This window comes from Poromitra crassiceps (assembly GCF_964638095.1).
Source record: "Poromitra crassiceps genome assembly, chromosome: 11".
Lineage (NCBI taxonomy): Eukaryota > Metazoa > Chordata > Actinopteri > Beryciformes > Melamphaidae > Poromitra > Poromitra crassiceps.
This window is the reverse complement of record NC_139643.1, coordinates 7547572-7571039: the sequence shown is the minus strand read 5'-3', so window position 1 is coordinate 7571039 and position 23468 is coordinate 7547572.

The following is a 23468-nucleotide window of genomic DNA, read 5'->3' as shown; positions in this document are numbered from 1 at the left end:
TACGCTATAACAACTTTAAGTTTTTTTTTCATTCATTGTCATTGTGCCTGCCTGCATATAAATTAGTGGCCTTTCCCCCAAAATGGTGATGGTTCTGTCATTCTGTCAGGGCTGTAGTATTCTATAGGAAACTGTGGACAATTCCAAGGGCCCTTTACAGTGCACCTGAACGCAACATGCAAGATACCCGCTGAATAAGTGTCCAAATGTTCATGTCATTCTGGCCAATACTCCACTTCTGTTATAACATTTCAGTCTGGAATATGGAATATCTGTCAATAATCTTTATGACTAAAAGGCTAAAAGTAATCTCATGTGTAATAAATGACTGTTCTACATTGAAGTAAAAAATGTAAATAATTAACTTGTTGGTTTTGGATTTACTTAGCTTCGAGTGCATTTTTGTTTGTGTGACCCTCAACACCAGTGTTGGGCAAGTTACTTTCAAAATGTAATATACTACATATTACTAGTTACTTTCATTTGAAAGTAATAAGTTAGTTTACAATATTACTTTCTGTGTAGAGTAACTCGTTACTTATTACACTACTTTTGCATTACTTTCACCAAAACAACAGCAGCAGCAGAATGACATCACCGACCCGGAACCATCCCGAAAAATAATTTCTACCGCCTTGAAGTCAGCAAAATTCTAAATGTTATCATTTTCTTTTGTTACTGTCATCTTCTATAGTGGTTATTTGCATAAAAACACACAGTTTGATTAGGAAATGATTGTATCTTTTTTAAATATGTGCTTTGATTTAACAAAATGTAACTCAATTTGTAACTTGAGTTACTTGAGAAAGTAACTGGTATAATATTACTGAAATCCTAAGTAATAAGTTATATTACTGAGTTACTGCTAAAAGTAATATACTACATGTAATATGTTACTTTTGTAATGAGTTACCCCCAACACTGCTCAACACAGGCTTTGAGAATCCCGGGCCACTACTGATACTTATGCTTAAATCAGGGCTATTCAACTGGCGGCCCGCGGGCCGAATCCGGCCCGCCAATCAAGTCCGACCGGCCCGCGAATGAGTTCCCAAAAAAAATAAAAATAAAATATATATATATGTATATATATATATATATATATTTTTTTTTAAACAATTAAACCTCATTTACTTATTACACTCGACTGGTTGTTTTTCAGATGTGATGTGAATCTAAAGTGAACTAAACAAGTCAGATCCACTATAAATGTTTTTCAGTAGATGCTGTGATGTAGTGTCATGGCAAATTATTGATCAAATGCTTATTGATTGATTGATTATTAATTATGGCAATTCCAAGATGTATTTTGTGAACTGTGTTCTTCACCAATTGCAGAAGATTGCTGTACAGAATATTCCTGTGAGAACATGTGTAAGTGTCTGTGGGAATAGACTGGATTTGTTGTGTATTCTATGTGAACATCAGATAACTATTGACGTCATGGAAATACACTGAGTTGGAGAAGTTGGAAGAATGGAAATTTACTGGGGTGCATGGGACTTCTAGACAGCAGTGGAAAACTACTGCCCTCCACGGTGGGGGGCGGGTATCATGGATCAGTATATGAAGTGTTGTAAACAATAATTCGGGGCTCTTGCATTGACAACGTAGTCAGGAAGAGACCTCTGTGCACGGAGATAATTGTGGAATAAAACCTCCTAAGAACACTGGAAACGGATATCTCATTATTGATGAATCGGCAGGGCATTGCAGTGAATTTTTCCATCACACTTGGGGGCTTTGTCCGGGATCTCACGTGTGGGATGCGGACCTCTGGCATGTCGACTGGTGATAACCTCCTGCCAGAGTTGGACCTGAAACCTCGCTTAATTCTAAGAGAGCAGGGGTCGACATGCGGAGGGACGTAGCCCAGCGCTGTGATCTGCGGAACCTGGTGAGGCAAATACACACTGAATGCAATGTTGATTGATCAATTTTATGCCAAATTGAGTAGCTGTCAAATTTAGAATAATGTTATACAATTGGTTTTAAAACATAGACAATTGTAACTACTAGGGGTGTCACGATACACTCAGTTCACGATACGATACGTATCACGATACTGGGTTCACGATAACGATACGATACGATACGATTTTAACAATATTTTTTTAAACTTGAATAAGGACAATATATGACTGGAAAAGTAGTATTTTATTTGAAATGCACAAATACAAAACATGCTGTTGTGGGAAATTGTTATTACAATAACAACTAGAAAAAACATGAGATTGGAGATAAGGCTTATCTTAAAATAGAATGAGTTACACCGTCACTTAGATTTACTTTGAACTAAAAGGTTTCTCAGCAGTATAAATTCTCATTATGCATCTTCAGTTTTTCTTCAAACTCAAACAACAAGACTTTTCTTAGTCTATTTTTTATGCATCTTCAGTTTTTCCTGTCAAGTAAACAGTTTTGCCAGAAACTCAATTGAATGGTTTCTCTCCTGTATAACTTCTCATGTGTCTCTTCAGAGACTTGTTCAACTGAACTACTTTCCACACATTGAACTTCAACAAACAAAGACGTTTCTTTGTCTATAAAAAAAAAAAAAAAAAAAAAAAAAAAATTGCGATATGAGATTTCATCTCAACGATACATATCGTGACGTTTTACTATCGCGAAATTTCGTGGGACGATATATTGTGACACCCCTAGTAACTACTGCTAAAAGCTACAGGTCTGGGGGATGTGTGTGCGTGTAAAAACGGATGTAACCACTGCCTTAGTCAAATTAGGATTGTCTAGAAGAGAGTGGTGCGGGGTCCTGGGGATGCTCGCGTGAGATAATATTAGATAAAACTCACTATTGCCGTTCGGATATACTCACTGCCTTGGGTAACGGATCCAGAAGAGGGTGAGGCGTTGCGTTGAGGAGCGCACGCGTAAGGGGAGCTTACTAGAGCCGACTCGTTTTGGGCATGGTTTTCGAGAAAAAAAAACTGGCCTGTTGTCGACGGGCAACAGTAAGACGCGGGTTGAAAGGTATTACTTAGCGTCGACGCGGGTTGAAAAAAAAAAAAAAAAAAAAGGGAGAGTGTGGGTGAAACTGAGCAGTGAGGCTCATTGAGGAAGAAAAAATGAGAAAAATGAATGGGAAATGAATGAGAAATTTCTGAATGAGAAAAATGAGAGGGAGAAAAATCACAAATTAAACTTTTTGTTTTGGGGCTAAACGTTCAAATTAAACTTTTTATTTTGGGGCTTAAACGTTCATATGTGTGTAGATAAGCCGGCCGGCAGGGGACAAACAGGGTTGTTTATTTTGTTATGTGGATCCACAGTGGGTTTTATTTTAACCCATACCTGCCTACAAAAGAGGGATTGGTTGTTGTTTTGTTTTTATTGGTAATATCAAAAGGGGGTATTGGTTTTGATTTCGTACACACAAACAAAACCACAGTTGTTTAGAGAAAGCTCACAAGGAGCTATGGGTTTGTATTTGCAGGGGTCTAAATACACACCAGGAAAGCACATTTATCTCAAGCAGACCTACACGCCACATTTAGAGGGAATATAGACTGTATAAAAGTTATGGTCTAAGTGGTTCTGAACAAAACAAGAGAAAAAAACAAAAAAAAACATTTATGCCACATTTAGAGGGAATATAGACTGTATAAAAGTTAGGGTCTAGGTGGTTTTGAAAAACCACAGAAAACAACAACAACACATTTATTATGAAGGGGAACAGAAAGGACAGTATTTTCCTATATTGCTGTCAAAGCCAGAAGCAATAAATACATACATACACTTTTATTTACCATGTGAGGAGTTTAATCTTTCGCTAGTGTCTCTTAATGTGTCTTAAAAGGTCTCGACCTGGAAATTGGCCGCGCCTCACCACCACCATGCAGCAGACTGAGAGTCAGCGCCAGGCTCAACTACACTGAAGACCACCAGCAGTCCAGGCTCAAGCGCAGACCATCACCACTCCAGGCAGGCTTCAGCCAGGGATCCAACGGCAGCAACATCCGTACCAGCAGCCACTACAGCCCTGAACACCGCAGCTAGCGGCCAGCAATGGGAGAGAGTAAAACCTCTCCCTTCCGTGTAAGTGTTTGAACACACCGGTGTGACGGGCCACAGAAATGCATCATGAGTGGTTTGCTTGCTGTAAAAGAATATATAACTGCCGTTGAGTTTCCCATTCATAGCTTGGCCCGGAGGTTGACGCCAGGAGGACAACATCTGCCCTTGGATATGAACAATGCGCTGTGGGTTGACCGACCTGGACAGTTTAACAGCGGAGAGGACTCAACGAAGTGAATCCAGACGGAGCGGAAAAGGTGTGAGGCGCTGGTCAATGACGGGGAGAGACTGACACGGCCGGAGACGCGAGCCAGTTGAGGGTGGAGGGGTTCACAGCAGAACTTTCTCCAAAGACACCAATAATGAACAGATAAGTGATGACACACATGAACATTTGCATGTTACAGCTGTTTGACAAACCATTGTTTTAGCAAGAGAATCACACACTGCACACATTATGTATATGCAATGCACACAGAGCAAAAGTACTTTTTTGCATTATTACAGTACTGTTTAATAGAAGTTATGTTTTTTTTTAAGGAAAAGTGATTACTTAGCCTGGAAAACCCTTATTTGCCAAGCGAAAAGGTAATGTTTGTGAATAGACACTGAGATTTCCCCCCCCCCCTCGGCCTGAAGCCTTGAAACAGTGCAGCTGTTCCAGATAACCACATTGTCCAGCACACACACATTTCCCAAGAGAGGTTCCCAAACCGAGCAGGGGCAGAGACAAAAGAAGGTCTCTCTCTAAAAAAAAAAGAAAAAAAAAGAGAGTCTGCTAAATTAATTGACACATGCGTTAAATAACGCATCTGTCAAAGGGGGAATGCAGCTGCTCTTCAAATGACTGCAGCTTTTGTTTTGTTTTTAAATTTTGTGTTGTTGTTGTTGACGGCCGGAGAGACGGCAACCGGTACGGGATGGGATTAGCACCCCATCTTGGCTCTCTCGTGAGGGAGAAATCCACAAACGCTACGGATTAGCCTCCTGAACATCTGCGCAAAGATCGGCGCGGCCTGGGGTCCTTCAGGCTAGAGCGAGGTGCTCGACGCAGGTAAATGACGTGCAGCGCACAGGCCCTCTTGAGGCGTCCTTGAGGCATCCTCTCAGCCTCTGGATTGCCTTTGCCACGGGAGGGTCTGGTGAGACGAAGGAGGAGCACGGCCGGGAGAAACCCACAGAGCCTAGATCCTCCATGCACCGAAGGTCCAATACTGCGGCATAGCACTAGCTCTATTGCAGCGGATTGGGCGTTCTCTCTTACCCCTCCCGCGGGCAACGTTGCAGACAGAGTAGTAAGGCTGATCCGTGAGCGGCTTCTGGGACGCGAGTCGGGGTCTTAATTGGCCTCGGCTGGGTCTACTGGGCGAGGGTGTATGATGTTGACAGACCCGAAACACCTTACGACCCCAGATAACATCACTGATGACGCGTCCCAGCGCATGCGGCAGTAGTGTATTTGAGAATATGAATGTGTTTTGTGTGTCTGTGTGACTGAGACAATCAGATTGGGACAGCAGATTGGGACAATCAGATCTCCAATGCCAGATGCTGAGATCCAGCCTCCCACATCCTCCACCGGCGCGGTTGGCTTTGTCTTTGCATACACACACACACATGCGTGAGTTTGGGGACAAACGATGCACTCTCTGTGAAGCACCGGAGGATGATTGGCGGAGGACAGACAGTGTGGTGCACTCAATCGAGTGCATCCTTCGTGACGGTTTCCCCATGGCGAGTGGGATGCCAAGAGTCGTACTTTGTGTGTTTTATGTAGAAACTGTGATAATGTGTATAATAAAGTGCTTTGGAGAGTATTAGCAGGGAACAGGGGAAGTGTGAACACAGTGTGAAAGAGTGATGTTTGGAACGGTGAAAGGTGTGGGATTGATGAAGGGAATGTTAATGGACTCCAGTGTGACTAGAGAGCAGAGATGAGGACAAAGACTTGAGACATGACTTGGACTTGTAAGATGACTTGTGAGCTGATAGGTTGCGGGTTCATTTCCCGGCCTTTGAGCAGAGTACATGCCAAAGTCGACTTGGGATGTATGTCTGCCGGATGCTTGGAAAGGAACCCAAAACATAGAGGTTAATCTGACTAATGTGCTCTGTAGGTTGTGTAAATTGTGTATTAACACATTCACTGCCAGCCGTTTTTTCAATACTGTAGGTAGGTTCTGCCAAGGTTTTTTTTTGAGGATTCTGGCTCATCTTTCAAGAGCCGAGGATTCTTTTCTGCTAAGATTTTGTGAACACAAATGATCTCAAAAGAACTAATAGAATGTGTGCTTTCTCTGTCTAAAAGAGTTAGTTTGTAGAGTTAGTAGTTATGTAGGCATTAGCAGTAGAATACAGCATGGTTTCAGCGTCTGAAAATTTATGCTGAGATAAATGGCTTTTTGTGAAATTCGATAGAACAGTCACTTTAACCATTTATTTTTGGCGTAAGACGTCAGACATCTAAACAATAGTTTTGAACAGTAATTTCCTCCATAGCAGCAGGAAACCCCCCTCTCCTTCAAACTCCTCCCTCCGTGTGTGTTCTCCTCTGTCCGTGGCTGCAGCGGTACAAGCGAGGCTCTGCCTGTCTGTGCTGCCTGGCTGCTGGCGGCTGCTCTTTGGGCGAGTCTGCATGAGTCGTTTCGGTTGTGAGCTCAGCTGGAATGAAGCTGCGTGCGATTGTGGGCTTTCTGCCGGTGTTTCAAAGTGTGTTGCACGCATAATCTATTATGCAAATTTGCAATCCCCCACCGCCAGCTCCCAGCACGATAATGCGCGAAAGCGAAAGCGTTTTCGCCAATCCATTTTACAGTATGAGAATGGTTTCCTCGCGCGTTCCCCTGCAGTTTTGGCTCTGCTTTTTCTAGTCTGGAGAGCACTGTCGCCACTTAGTGGGTCGGTGGAATGGGTTGTACACGTTCGGTGGCTCCCATATTTTTATAGGAGACGTGGGGGGCGTTGATCCACGTCCCACCGTCCAAATTTTTTTTTTTTTTTTTTTGACGACTTGACTCGTCAATGGCAGTCAACCGTTGGATTTTTTTTGAGGAGTCAACTCGCCAATGGCAGTGAACGGGTTAAGCAGGGTTGGGGGTAATTAATCAAATTGTGTGTTAAATGAATATAAACATATTCTAAACTACCAAGTAGGGCTTAATTTGAATGTAACCTGCAACAAGTTAAAGGTTTCAGTGTTCGATTGGACAAACAGTAGCCCATTTACCAGAAATGTGATAAAAGTGTGGAACAATAAAAAGGCCATCTCACCTCTGACACACTTTGCTTGCTATGCTATGAAATCCTGGGTAAATAATCATGCATGATTTGATTTTAGCATAACTAAGAGTTTAATTTGAGCAAGCGATACATTGTAATACAAGTAATAGTGAAATCTGAGTTCCAGTGGTTTTATTTAGCCATGTGCCGAAATGCAGTTAAGTGAGGACTTATTAAATATAATTGTGAACACATAGGGAAATTTTGATCTATATAGAAAGGCAAACAGCCTATCATTTGATGTGTGAGATGATAATTTTTTTCTAACAAGTTAAGGATAATAGTTATGTTAGTTTTCTTTGACTGTGTTTGAACTTATAGTTTCTTATCAATAATTTATTTTTAATATTGATAATAATGATTTATTCTTATCAAAAGTGTGGAATTGTCATGGCAAATTATTGATCAAATGCTTATTGATTGATTGATTATTAATTATGGCAATTCCAAGATGTATTTTGTGAACTGTGTTCTTCACCAATTGCAGAAGATTGCTGTACAGAATATTCCTGTGAGAACATGTGTAAGTGTCTGTGGGAATAGACTGGATTTGTTATGTATTCTATGTGAACATCAGATAACTATTGACGTCATGGAAATACACTGAGTTGGAGAAGTTGGAAGAATGGAAATTTACTGGGGTGCATGGGACTTCTAGACAGCAGTGGAAAACTACTGCCCTCCACGGTGGGGGGCGGGTATCATGGATCAGTATATGAAGTGTTGTAAACAATAATTCGGGGCTCTTGCATTGACAACGTAGTCAGGAAGAGACCTCTGTGCACGGAGATAATTGTGGAATAAAACCTCCTAAGAACACTTGAAACGGATATCTCATTATTGATGAATCGGCAGGGCATTGCAGTGAATTTTTCCATCACAGTAGCCACAAGAAAGGTGGAATATTAATGCTTTTCAGGGGATGCCGATGTGATGTAGCTAATCAAGAAAGATGCATTATAAATGTTGTTTCAGGAGATGTGTGATGTTGCTAGCTATAGGTTCTAAACAAGAAATATGGTTCAAATGTTTACAGTAGTTTTCCTTTCTTGCTGCACTACAATGTTACAATGCTGTGAGACAGAGCTAAACACAAAAGATGCAATATTAATAGTTTTTCATGAGATACTCAGTATTTAATACGAATACTAATACTAATAATAGAAAAGGAGAACATACTGAATAATGACATGACAACAGTATAATCCTAATGTTAATTTAAAATTAAATATTCTTCTAAATATGGATAAAAGTAAAAAAAACATAAAATTTTCTTCCACGCTGCCCGCCATTCCTTACAGCACCCCCTATTTAATGATAGTTCCAGCACGGCTGCGAAAATGTGGTGGCGCATTGTTTCAAGTGTACATATAATGGCTTGGCGAACGGTCCGGCCCCCGGTCCCTTAGGTTTCTGACAATGCGGCCCCCTGAACAATTTAGTTGAATAGCCCTGGCTTAAATTAACCCACTCATATTCTGGTTTATTTCAAGAAAAACATTTTGGCTAGTGGAAATTCTAATTGGCTGGTAACTTCTATAGCAGCCATATTGGCAGGTGATCAAAAAAGTTAATTTCAAGCCATGCAGGGAGAGCAAGTGGTGACATAGGAGTGAGTGAGAAAACGATCAAAAATTGGTGGTTAAGACTGAATAATGACATCACAACTGTTCATTTAAAATTAGTTATTCCTCTAAACCTGACTTCAAATGCCCCAAATTTTTGCGCGCCAGCGCCGTTCGGCCCCCAACCCTCAGCAAAATCTGGCCCTCTGGTGGCGAGGACATTTTTTTTGTGGTCCTCTCTATCATCAAAGTTCCTGGTTTACGGCATGACAATATTTGTTCGGCCCCCGGCAACAGTCTGGGTTTCTCATGTGGCCCCCCATGAAAAATAATTGCCCACCCCTGATCTAGCCTCTTAAATTGGTTCTCAAAGTGAACCAGATTCATGCATTTTAGTTTAAAATTGACACATTTTTCTTACAGGGGCATGGCCCCCCGAACCCATCAAGAGGGTCCAAGCAAGGTCTACCCACCACAATCTCTCCAAATCCTGTGGGAAACATACAGTTATTAGTATTTTCTTTGTTCTTAAAAATATACATTGCATTACATTTGTGTTTTGCAATATGGATATTGTTTTATTTATAATTAAATTGAGCATTGGGCCTTTATAAGAATGTTTATTTGTATTATTTCAATTGTCACACTCATCGATACATATTTGAGGTTTGTTTATTAATTGGGAAAAGGACCACTGGAACAAACACCGCGAACATGATCTTTTTTACTTTTTCAAACTGACTGGCTACTCAAAAGTTTGGGGAACTCTCTGATTTAAAATTAAATATTCCTCCTTTGGACGGCGACATCCGTGGGCCCGTTGTGATATCCTTTCATGGGGCCCGAAATCCCTGGCTACGGCCCTGTGTGTGTGTGTGTGTGTGTGTGTGTGTGTGTGTGACTCAGACATGGAACAATAAAAGAGAGAGAAAAAACACAACATTCCAGAGTAGTGCTACCAGCCACATAATATGCTTGTAATAGATGTGCATAAAATCCCACGCAAAGAGTCCCTGAAAAGAATCAGCTGGGCAAGTTACACGTCGCCCCTAACCTCGTCCAAGTGGGCCAGAAACGGGCCCCAAATACTTGTCAATTTGTTAAGCGGGGGTCAGCCATAGACATAAATAATATGGACGTAGCTATCCCATTACATTTCTTCTCCCTGACGGAGTTCAAACGTTGGCCGTCACTATCTTGATTTTTCGTCAGCAGAGTGGAACGGAATGGGTTGAGTCCTTCTGCACCTCACGTGAGATGGGAGTTTCCCAGAGCCGCAGCTCTGCCTGCAATTGGTCCGTGATCAGCAAGCTGCACCATCACTGGACAGACGATCTGTCAATCACCCCCTTTTCTATCTTCTATTTTACTCCAAACGGGCGAGTTGTATAAAAAAATGACCCCCCTACAGTTGTTATGAAAAGGTGAAATTAGCTTATAGACCAAAACCGTGTTTCAGTCCAGGCTGTAAAGATGTTAAATTACTGTTACAAAGTGGGGCATTTTAACAGGAACGACGGGACTTCTGAGTCCTGCCTCAAGTGGTCATTCGAGGAATTACAGCTTAAACAAAGACTTCCGCATCTTCAGAGGAAAGGGGGTGGGCTTGCCCACTGGGGTTGTAACAGTCGTGGAAACACCTGGAAAGTCTGAGGCAATCCGGGAAACAACCAGGTTTGTATGTGGAGTCTCTCCATGCGCACAACTGAAACCATGTCCGTCAGCCACAGTTGAAAAGGAGGAGAGGGAGACTTCCACTCCTTCAAAATGAGTCTCTTGGCGACAGTCAGACAGTCCACCCGTTCCGCAACCCGTTCTACTATGAATCACCTCATTCAATGGAAAGGAATTGCTTCAAAATGTCCCCATTCGATGGGGTGGAGTTGTACAATCTCTACAACCCAGTTTCCCTGGGGTTGTAGAGATTACTTGCAAAACCCCATTTATGTGATCAGTCAGACAGTCTGTGTCAGAGACTGTTGCACAGCCGTAGGGAGGAGCAGAGATGATTCCGAGCAGCCGAAGATGGCGAGTTCCGCCTCTGGGTGAACGGTTATTTTATAGGCCTTAGAGAGAGAGTGTGTGTGTGTTAGGGCTGTCCCAAACGATTATTTTCTTATCGATTAATCTAACGATAATTTTTTCGATTAGTCGATTAATCTAACGATTATTTTTAATTTTTTATTTTTTTATTATATAACAATAAATTTACCCAAAACAAATAAATAACCAAAAACTTCTCAATTTCAGTATTTTATTTAACCATCTCATTCTCTTTAACAGTCCAACATAAAATCTCTCAAATAAAATTAAAGCAAGAGCTTGTCCTCAAATAAAATGAATATAGTGCAATTCAAAATAAATTAGTAGAATAAATTAAATTCAAGTCACTTTCAGGAGGAATAGGCCTACCAAAAACCTTGTGCAATGTCAACTCAGTTTAGCAGCAGTCCAACATAAAATCATCATCTTACAGTACAATGGTGTGCAATTTTCAGTAACAGTGCTCTTAATTTTGGAGAAAGACAAAATGCTCCATGTAAGATGGTCACACATCATCCAGCCACAAGACTGTGTCTGTAGCATCCACACCCAACATCTGGGGCTTGTACCAACTGGTCTTAACTATGCCTGGTCGTAACTCCTACGTCGGTTAAGACCAGTCTTTAGAGTGGACTACTGCACCAACAGGGCTATTACGTCTGGTCACTACGCTGGTCGTAGCGATGCGCGTCCATGTGAAAGCATGGGAATGCCCACTGGAATGCGGCACTCTTCTGTTTAGAAGAGTGTGCTGACATCAAATGACGCTGCGCTGATGGGTAAGCGCTAATGTTAGCGGCTAACATTAGCTACTTGTCGTTACTTTAAATGGCAGTAAAACTTCACTGAATGACCAAATTGATTTAACGTTTAACCATTTCGATTTCCACTTTCCATACGGACCCCCAGTATTGGTTAGTTGTTTATAACGTGACTATATTTATAACGTTTATAACGTACTCCGGTTTCCAGTTTATAACTCGGGTCTACAGCCAGAGTGCTGAGGGGTTGTAGCTACTGCGCAACACACAGATTCAGCCCTCCGCAAACCGGAGTACGTAATAACGTTATGAATATAGTAGGGCTGCACGATATGAGGAAAAGCTGCGATGTGCGATAACACTGTTCAATATTGCGATGACGATATGACCTGCGATAAATAAAAAAATGCTATAAACAAAAATATTAATGAGTAGGGGTGCTCCGATCCGGCTAGCCACGATCCGATCCGATGCCGATTCCTGGGGTCACGATCCGATTCCAGAATCGATTCTCGATTCCAACGATTCTCGATTCCAGAATCTAGAATCGATTCTCAATTATGTAGTTTTATATTGCAATAACACACAAAGGTAAATCTAAGACAAAATATGACAAATGTATTAATGCTGAACTTCAAATTCAACTTCTGAAGTATTACAGTGAGGGCCTAAATTCATTTTGCAATATGAGTGTGTTAATTTAAGCATACGTATCAGTAAGTGGCACGGGATTCTCAAAGCCTGTGTTGAGGGTCATACGAACAAAAATGCACTCTTGAAGCTAAAAAAAATCCAAAACCAACAAGTTAATTATTTACATTTTTACTTCAATGTAGAACAGTCATTTCTTACACATGAGATTACTTTTAGCCTTTTAGTCATAACGATTATTGAAAGATATTCCATATTCCAGACTGAAATGTTATAACAGAAGTGGAGTATTGGCCAGAATGACATGAACATTTGGACACATATTCAGCGGGTATCTTGCATGTTGCGTTCAGGTGCACTGTAAAAAAAAAGAAAAAAAAAAAAAAGAAGAATTTTATTGCGATAACACGTGACTTTTGCGATGTGTTCATCGCGTATCTTCATATCGCGATGACGATGAAAATACGATAAATCGTGCAGCCCTAGAATATAGTCACGACGTTAACAACTAACCAATGCTGGGGGTCCGTATTGAAAGTGGAAATCGAAATGGTTAAAAGTTAAATCAATTTGGTCATTCAGTGGCATTTTACTGCCATGTAAACAGTTAGCCGCTAACATTAGCCGATTGTGTGACAATTATGATGCGTCGAGGCACGCAGCGTGCGTCGACGTAATTACGTAGTCGACGTCATCGATTACGTCGACTCGCTGGGACAGCCCTAGTGTGTGTGTGTGTGTGCGTGTGTGTGTGTCCAGGTGTGCGTGTGTGGGTAGGTGTGTACAGGTGTGCGTGTGCGTGTGCATGTGCGTGTGTGTGTGTGTGTGTGTGTGTGTGTGTGTGATTCATCGCATCAGCCAAAAATAACAAATACATCTATGTGCTGCTTTGGCATTTTCTTCCTTCAATTGTTATTGGGGGAAGCAAACATTCCAGTAGGCTATGCAAACAGTGCACACTCGGAATTTCAATAAACAAAGAAATGTAATAATAATTATTTCCTCCAAAAAATAGAGTTGGGATAAATCAACTCTATTAATGTGAAATTATTTGCTGCACAACACGTACAGTAGCCAAATGTAACTGAAAACAGTGGTGCATGGAATCATTGAAGAATCATTACGCTCAACCTGGAAACCACGGCGAAACGGTGCACACGGTTTATCAGATTGAACACACCCTGGAGCTGTTCCGAGCGATCTATATTTCAATGATACAGTGCAATACTTGAACATGTGCAATATACAGTATCAAAACGTGCAATATTCTTTTACTACCTCAGCAGTATTTTATTAGTATTTTATTATTGTTTTGTTTCTGTTTTTTGTTTTTTTGCCCCCCGTCTAGGTGTCCTGTGTCCTTATCTGTTCTAATGTTTGCTTTTCTTAAATGTTTTAATGTTTTTTTAACATCTGATTTTAATGCAGTCAGCTGAAGCACTCTTAATTTCGTTGTATGGGGAACTGTGCAATGACAATAAAGGCTATTCTATTCTATTCTATTCTATTCTATTCTATTCTATTCTATTCTATTCTATTCTATTATGACAAACATGCCCAGTTTCCCAGTTACACCACTGAAAATTCCCAAAGTCACAGGGATGTGACTAATGGGGAAAGGATGGCTTGAATGAGTCGCTCACTCTTTATTGTTCTCCCCTTCTAAAGTAACGCACTTCAGAATCAGGCACAGCACTTCAAATTCTCACTGCAACTCTGCATCAATGTAGGTACCGTTAATTACAGACATGGGACCAAGTTACTTTGGTCCAAGTCTCAAGCAAGTCCCAAGTCATTTATTTTTTTTGCAAGTCAAGTCAAGTCAAGTCAAGTCACAGGTTATATCAAGTCAAGTCAAGTCAAGTCGAGTCCTTAGTTAAGGCAAGTCAAGTCCCAATCAGGTCACTTTTTCCCCCCGCCCAAGATACTGCAGTCTTATACCTTCCTTTATAAAGAGAAAAGACAAGGTATTAGTAGCCTATGTAATAGTGATAGTATTGACCAATTTATCTAAACTGTTCAAAAAGTATGACAAATGAATTAAATTTGTATTATAATTAAATAAATGAAATCAAACAAAGCAAAAGTCAAATAACTGTATATTTAAATAACTACTAATGCCTTCTCCATGAAAAAAAAATCCAGTGAGAGTGTGACTCATCCAACCAGACATGCCATTTCCAGCTTGCTCTCAGACAGGGATCTGCACAGCCTTTACACAGGTAGACCTGCAGGTGGTGCCAAAACCCCTGTCCTTTTAACCTCTGACTCTCTGAAGTGCCCTTTTTGCAAGACACGTCTGGCGGCCGACATGACTATCTTTTAGAGGCTGTAGCAGACATTTATAAAGCTATAGTGACGATACTGATATCATCATCTCACTAGAAGACCGGATTAAATGCATCCAACCGCCATGCTAACTTGTAAAGTGTTACCTACAGTATTTGGCTTTGTCTGATGTTTATATGGTTACTGCTGGCTGTACAACAAATTGCTCCTCAGGGATAATAAAGATTTGAATGTTTGACCCTTGAAGCATCTGATATGAAGACAGACAAGGAAGGAAGTCCATAAAAGCGAATCCACCCGAACCTGATGATGATGTCACCAGCTGTGAATTTACACCACAGGAAGTTTGTTTTTCAAGTTGGACAAATTTGCCATGGAAGTTCAGATGACAATCAAATTAAATGATAAGAGATGAAAATACTCTGGGTGAAGATGTAACTCAATTAGTTATTGCACCATAGAAATGTTATCTAAATGTAATCAAAAAGTACAACTATGGAATCTAAATGTAATCTGAAACTAAGCTTACTACTTCACCCTGCAGCCTGTGCTTTTGGAAGTGTGCTTCAAAGCCTCATCAAAGTGATCAGTCATACACTTTTAAAGCAGACATATTGGATGAGGTACCTGAAGGAATGGCTGCTCCAACAGGATGAGGGCATCCTCCCTCTGATGGCCGCAGCCGAGGCATGGACCGATCATGGACTCTCCTCTCTACACCACCTGGTTCCTGCTTCCTGTCTGCTGCTCCAGGCCGCTCGTGGTCTGACCCGTGATGTGGCTTCTCACCTGCTGCATAATGGTGCCTTCGTCCAGCTGCTTGTGGACCACGGCGCCGAGCCGCCCCGGCCCGGGTGACCTGGGAGCAGGCACAGCTGGAGGAGAGTGCGGATACCGAGGCGCTCAGGGTCTTTCTGGAGGCCAAGAGATGTCCTCGCAGTCTGGCCCACGTGTGTCGGATGCGGATCCACAAAGCACTGGGCACACGTCGCCTGAACCAAGTCCACTCTGTACCACTAACACAAGTGATGAAGGACTTTGTGCTCTACCAAAAGTGACTTGAAGGACTCTCACTTTATGGCATTTAGTGGCTTTATTTACCCGCCGTTGCGGTGGTCACAGAGCAGCGTACTGGGATTTTTGTCTTTGTGTTGTTTTTTCCTATCTCATGCACACTAACGGTACGTTACCTGTCAACGCATCTCTCTTCCACGCCATTTATTTGATTGTGTTGTTTTTTATTTGGAACAGAGCCCCTGAAGAATGCAGCAGAGACTAAACTTCTTGCAGTCTTTCTATTATTCATCTTGACTAATACAGTATAAAATAAACTGTGAAGTTATTCACTAGTTGTTTTCTGATTCTGTCACTAATGATAAGCTTGTCTGCTGGCTGACCGCCAAGCATGAGGAATGGTTTGCCTGACAAGCCTCAGCCTGACAGATACACACAGTCGCACACCCACACACAATGTTCTGCAGCGTAGTCACACCCACACACAATGTTCTGCAGCGTAGTCACACCCACACACAATGTTCTGCAGCGTAGTCATCCCGCCCACTACCACTCAAAGTGTGTAACTGACACGATAACTGGTTGTGTTATCAGGGGAATCCTACGCAGGCGATTGATACATTACGCCAGGAGATTTCACAGTTCCTTTGATGTTTCTCTAGACGTCACTTTTACTACTGGTCGTGTTGCAACACCAGAGCTCTTGTTGTTGCCTTGCCAGTTAATGAGACTACGGTGCTGCCAGAGGTCAGCCAGCAATCTCTGGCAAGCATTGGGCAATTCATCTGTGTTAATTGCATCATTTAACTGAAAATTTGAAGATACATTTCTAATTTAATAACTCCAGAGTCCTGTTACTGTAAGATTAATAAAAATAAAAAAACATCCCACAATGCAATGCACAACAGGAAACCACTGCAAAGCGTGTAACTGACACGATGACTGGTTGCGTTATCAGGGAGGGGAACCCTACGCAGGCGATACATGATGTCAGAGATTTCACAATTGCCAGCGATCTCTGGCAGGCATTCATCTGTGTTGATGGTGAAAGTATTGGTGAAAGTGTATGTAAAAAAGAAATGGGATAGCGGCCATATTGGTAGCCTATTTACTATGCAAAGTAGAGTGCTATAGATATTCAATCATAAATGTGAGTATTACAATGTGTTTCGAAAACTCAAAAACCATAAAATGGACACTGAGTTTGCTAGAAGCATCAACAGTTATGGTAAAACTCATATTCAGGTAGTCGCCATCTTGGAAAATTGCAGATTAGGGGTCCAAACACATCTTAAAGATGATTATTTTTGGACATTATACATCAATAATCAACACGTTCTCATTCCGAGCACGTAGCATATTGACGCTTTGTCCCGTCCCATGGAAGTCATCTTTGACGCTTATGGCAACTGCTCCCCCATTAGTCAACTGCTCCCCCATTAGGGTCTGGGGGGAGGTTAGGTTTAGGCGTGGGGGGTGGGAGAGGTTAGGTTTAGGGTTAGGGTCTACGGCTATGAATTCTGAACTAATAGCTATGAATTACATGGTTTATGCTATTAAGTATATTCATTTCCATTCTGTCTGCGAGTCATATGCAGAACGAGGCCTTCGCACAGAGCTACTTTCTGTCATTTCCCCATGCATTTCCTAGGAATAACGTAATTCGTAGGATCCTTTTTTTTCTGTCTTTTTAGGGGTCTTCCTCACCTGCAGGTGGCGTAACTGAGCAGAAACACATGCTATTTCTGACCATAAGGGGGCGCAAATGAGCAACAAAAACAGGTTCGGGCTATGAATTACGTCATTTATGGTATTATTTTCTCTCTCTCTTAACTGAGCAGAAACACATGGTATTTCTGACCATAAGGGGGCGCAAGTGAGCAACAAAAACAGGTTTGGCTATTTCTGACCATAAGGGGGCGCAAGTGAGCAACAAAAACAGGTTCGGGCTATGAATTATGTCATTTATGGTATTATTTTCTCTCTCTCTTAACTGAGCAGAAACACATGGTATTTCTGACCATAAGGGGGCGCAAGTGAGCAACAAAAACAGGTTCGGGCTATTTCTGACCATAAGGGGGCGCAAGTGAGCAACAAAAACAGGTTCGGCTATTTCTGACCATAAGGGGGCGCAAGTGAGCAACAAAAACAGGTTCGGGCTATGAATTATGTCATTTATGGTATTATTTTCTCTCTCTCTTAACTGAGCAGAAACACATGGTATTTCTGACCATAAGGGGGCGCAAGGGAGCAACAAAAACAGGTTCGGGCTATTTCTGACCATAAGGGGGCGCAAGTGAGCAACAAAAAACAGGTTCGGCTATGAATTACGTCATTTATGGTATTATTTTCTCTCTCTCTTAACTGAGCAGAAACACATGGTATTTCTGACCATAAGGGGGCGCAAGTGAGCAACAAAAACAGGTTCGGGCTATTTCTGACCATAAGGGGGCGCAAGTGAGCAACAAAAAACAGGTTCGGCTATGAATTACGTCATTTATGGTATTATTTTCTCTCTCTCTTAACTGAGCAGAAACACATGGTATTTCTGACCATAAGGGGGCGCAAGTGAGCAACAAAAACAGGTTCGGGCTATTTCTGACCATAAGGGGGCGCAAGTGAGCAACAAAAACAGGTTCGGCTATTTCTGACCATAAGGGGGCGCAAGTGAGCAACAAAAACAGGTTCGGGCTATGAATTATGTCATTTATGGTATTATTTTCTCTCTCTCTTAACTGAGCAGAAACACATGGTATTTCTGACCATAAGGGGGCGCAAGGGAGCAACAAAAACAGGTTTGGGCTATTTCTGACCATAAGGGGGCGCAAGTGAGCAACAAAAAACAGGTTCGGCTATGAATTACGTCATTTATGGTATTATTTTCTCTCTCTCTTAACTGAGCAGAAACACATGGTATTTCTGACCATAAGGGGGCGCAAGTGAGCAACAAAAACAGGTTCGGGCTATTTCTGACCATAAGGGGGCGCAAGTGAGCAACAAAAAACAGGTTCGGCTATGAATTACGTCATTTATGGTATTATTTTCTCTCTCTCTTAACTGAGCAGAAACACATGGTATTTCTGACCATAAGGGGGCGCAAGTGAGCAACAAAAACAGGTTTGGGCTATTTCTGACCATAAGGGGGCGCAAGTGAGCAACAAAAACAGGTTCGGCTATTTCTGACCATAAGGGGGCGCAAGTGAGCAACAAAAACAGGTTCGGGCTATGAATTATGTCATTTATGGTATTATTTTCTCTCTCTCTTAACTGAGCAGAAACACATGGTATTTCTGACCATAAGGGGGCGCAAGGGAGCAACAAAAACAGGTTCGGGCTATTTCTGACCATAAGGGGGCGCAAGTGAGCAACAAAAAACAGGTTCGGCTATGAATTACGTCATTTATGGTATTATTTTCTCTCTCTCTTAACTGAGCAGAAACACATGGTATTTCTGACCATAAGGGGGCGCAAGTGAGCAACAAAAACAGGTTCGGGCTATTTCTGACCATAAGGGGGCGCAAGTGAGCAACAAAAAACAGGTTCGGCTATGAATTACGTCATTTATGGTATTATTTTCTCTCTCTCTTAACTGAGCAGAAACACATGGTATTTCTGACCATAAGGGGGCGCAAGTGAGCAACAAAAACAGGTTCGGGCTATTTCTGACCATAAGGGGGCGCAAGTGAGCAACAAAAACCGGTTTGGGGCTATGAATTATGTCATTTATGGTATTATTCTCTCTCTCTCTTTCTCTCTCTCTCTCACACACGCACACACACAAGTATGTATAACAAGTATTTAGGCTACAATCATTTCTGACACATTTGTAGAACGGGCGTGACTCGCTCTTACACGTTTCTCTCTCCCGCTCCAACTGCTTGCATGTCTCTAGAAATCATCTCGGAGACAATGACTACGGCTGTTTTGACTAACCCACGGGACGAGGTGTTGGAGAGTGAAACAAGAGAACTGATCGGGAATTTCCTAAGGGACTTTGTAGGTATATCTGAACCGCGCCGGACGCAAAGCGAAGCTCATATAACCATGACAAGAGTTGTAGAGAAAACAATTGAAGAACACAGATATTGCTGGAATGGTGAGTATCCACTGGCTTAAACTCGTCTCCAAAACTCGCTGTCTCATTTTTCTATTTCCTACTGCAGCCTCCCGTTTTCTCAAAATACCTTTGTCTTAATCTGCCTCAAGGTTCAATGAATGATTAAAAAAGTTGTAGAACATTACACAGAGTCACCTTTTGTGGCCTTTTGTGGCTAATCTAAGTTTGTGTGTGTGTGTGTGTGTGTGTGTGTGTTTAAAGGCTTGGTCAACAAATTTGATGACGAGATCGCCATCACGGGTTCGATGATAACATCTGTAGCAAACAGTGTCTTCAAGGATGGTAACATAAACTGGGGTCGCATCGCCACCCTGGTGTGCTTTGGTGCAGTTTTGTCTCAGCACTTGAAGGCGACAGACAGGACACCGTGTGTTGGCTTGGTGGGCGAGGAGATCTCCAGATATCTACTTTCTGACTGCCGCGAATGGCTGATCAAAAACAATTCATGGGTGAGACACTAAACCGTTTTGCGTGATCCTGTATGTTGTGCGGAAGAAAAGGAGACTATCGTATAATCGACGGTTGTACAGAGAAGTGATGGGTGCTCAGTCCTGTCTCTCGATCTAACATATGTTTTCTTTTCAGGACGGTTTTGTGGATTTCTTTCGGGTATATGACCCCGAGTCCACAGTGAGGATACTGCTGATGGCACTTCTTGGAATTGCCGGCATTGGTGTGACCGCAGCCTTGTTGATGAAGTGAAATCTTTGGACTCAAGAGGCTGTTATCCTGAACCAAGTAAAATGAGACACATGCTCAAAGTGTTTCACACACGTACACGTACGTGTACGTACGTACTCACTTCACACACGTACACGTACGTGTTTCACACACGTACAAATGAAAAATAAAAATCAAGTGTAAACGGTGTGTCTGAGATTTTTCTTCTCTCTACGGAGAGGCAATGCGCTCAAGCTCGAGTACGAGCTCCACCACTCGTGCGAGAACGGCACCAGGTCACACAGCATACTCGGATCATTCTTGTACAATATTGTTTTTTATTTTTGTTATTGGTCTCTCGAGCACTCTTGCGTGCCCGGCACCGTTCGCGAGTTGTCGGTGTCCGTGTCTCGAGCACCAGCTCGACCGCTCATGCGAGAACGGCACCAGCACTCGAGCTCCCACCCCTGAAACCTTGCGCGCCCGGCACCGTTCGCAAGATGGATGGGGGATTGCATCTTGTTTTCAGATGATTGCATCTTTGTCAGAGGGTTATATTTATGTCAGAGGACATTGGTTCTGTCAGAGCGACACAGACTTGTCAGAGGATGATATTCACATGCTTGGCTGGCTACCTAGTGCTGCTTGGTGGAGACAGAAGAGGCCTGTTGTCTGAGGGAGGAGGAGCTTGAGTGTGTATAAGTAGCCGTGCCCCTATACGATTTCTGCACGTTGCTAAGCATGGAAGGACACCGATGTGACTATGAAGAAGGCCACCTGCATGGCTTCTACGTTAGGAAGGAGAACTTCATTAGCTGGGCACGTGTGTGCGCAAAAGCCTGCACCATCGAGAAAGCGATACAGCAGCTGGGAATCGGCACCAATCCCCATGGGTTGTATCCTCTGATAACCAGAGAGGACGGAAGCATCCTAGCGCCACACGCTCCTTGTCGCATAGTCAATGCTGACGAAACGCTCTGGCTCAAGCTGATTAAGTACGGTCACATTACAAAGCATTCTGACAAGCTGCTTTACCCCGACGAGCCTATAGATCGCTACGTCACATTCTGCGTGACTGTAACGTGGAAAGACCAGATGTGCCATCTGCTAAAGAGCAAGGTGCTGAGGAAGATGTCCCTGCGGGGAAAGCTGATTCTGCGAGTGTATGCGCTAAAGGGAGAAGAGCTTCGAGAGGCATTGATTCGGGATGGCCGGTTCACCGACCAAGTGAACCATCCCGGGTGTTTTCTGAAGGAGGAACGAGAAGACGGTTCAATGACCATTTGGGAGTTAAATGGTTTTGTCGACCTCTCCCAGGACCTGCACTACCAATTCCATTTTGGGGAGGAAAAAAGAGAAGTTCGCCTTGACGCATGCTCTGTGGCGATGGCGACCGACGAGAAAGGAGGAGAAGTTCAGCTGGTCTAAAATCTCGAATGTATTTGTTTGAATGTTGTCAACATTACTGAGAAAGGGAACACATCACAATAAAACAATAAGACATGAGAATATGTTTATTGCGTGGTTTCTTGTGTGGCTCCGACCGATCGAGTACTCCACCCGGGGCCGTATACTCTGTACTCTATGCCTAGCCTATCTTGCTGTTTGTGTTGTGTGCAACTGAACAATAAAGCAAGAGACCAAGATAGTGTATATATGATTTAGATCTGATGTACCTATATTTATACGATGAGGTGGCCGAGTGGTTAAGGCGATGGATTGCTAATTCATTGTGCTCTGCACACGTGGGTTCGAATCCCATCCTCATCGATGTGCCGGTCTGACAAAAATCTCTGTTTTTCACTCCCCTTGTGCAAAAGCATCCCCTTCCAATAGAACAATTATACAACAACACAGATATTTTTCATGTCTTTATTCCATTATAGTTTTTTTTTTATTGTCACACCGGGAGGCCTGGGATTACAACAGTACATGTGTTTGGTTATACCATAAACATTTATTTTTTCCTCACACACAAAGTAAAACATACACTCTAGACAAGCGGCGACCTGAACCAATGAGCTACCTCGTGTGCGCTCTGGGCCCCATTGTGAAAAGGTCCGTTTTGCACAAACGTTTGCTTTTTAATAAAAGATGTGTGTGTTTTTGTGATTGTCAGCGATAGCATCAGTTCACATGGCAAATGTGTTTCAGGCCGTCGGCCAGAACCACTGCCTTCAGTCTAAAATGTTCGTGTACCCTGCCGTGTATCGGGCACGGGTAGTTGGACTGATGCCTGGCCTGCACCATGGTGAGGCCCGAGCTTGATCTAACCACAGTGGCTTGGACACGCCACAGCTTTTCCGCAGCTTTTATCGCGTCTCTGACCCGCTTGTCATCGATCTCCTCCGAGGGCAAGCTGGACAGGGCAGGCTTGCCACAGCAGACCACATTCTCGAACCCCGGGCCCAGCGAGGTGACGTCGGACAAGATGGGGTTGGACGAGAGACCGACCGAAACGGATTCAGGCCTCTCGGAGCCCGGGTCGCGGAAGCGGGAGTTGAACGTGCCCACATACTCGAATGCGGTACTGCCCTCAGCGTCGCTATTGTGGCAGTTGGGCAGCCTCACGGTCTTCCTGATCGTGTACGGTCCGACGTCGACAGCGGACTGCCTGGGCCCTTTGCGCGGTGATACATGCAGGGACAGGGCGGGGGACTTGACGCGCATAGCTGCGGCTATGTCGCACAGGCCACACTGGTCCGATCGCTCGGGGGTGGACAGGAGCGCATAGCCGCAGGCCTTGCGGGCCAGCGTTTCAATGAGGCCACGGTACGCATTGATGTCGCTGAAGCTGCACAGCTCCACCGGCAGGTACCAGAGCATCCTCTGGCTGAGTTTGCACTTGCTTGACGCCCGCATGTAGACAGCGACCTTCCCCACATCCGCACACAGCAGCGGCCTCTGCGCCGATGAGCCCATCGAGCTTAGGGTATCCATTATGGCCGAGACCAGGCTTTTTGCCATGGACCTGCAGACGCTGAGCTTGGTGTCCTTCCCGCCCTCTAACGAGAGCCTCTCGTGGTGTCTGGAGCAGCACTTGAGGTCGATATC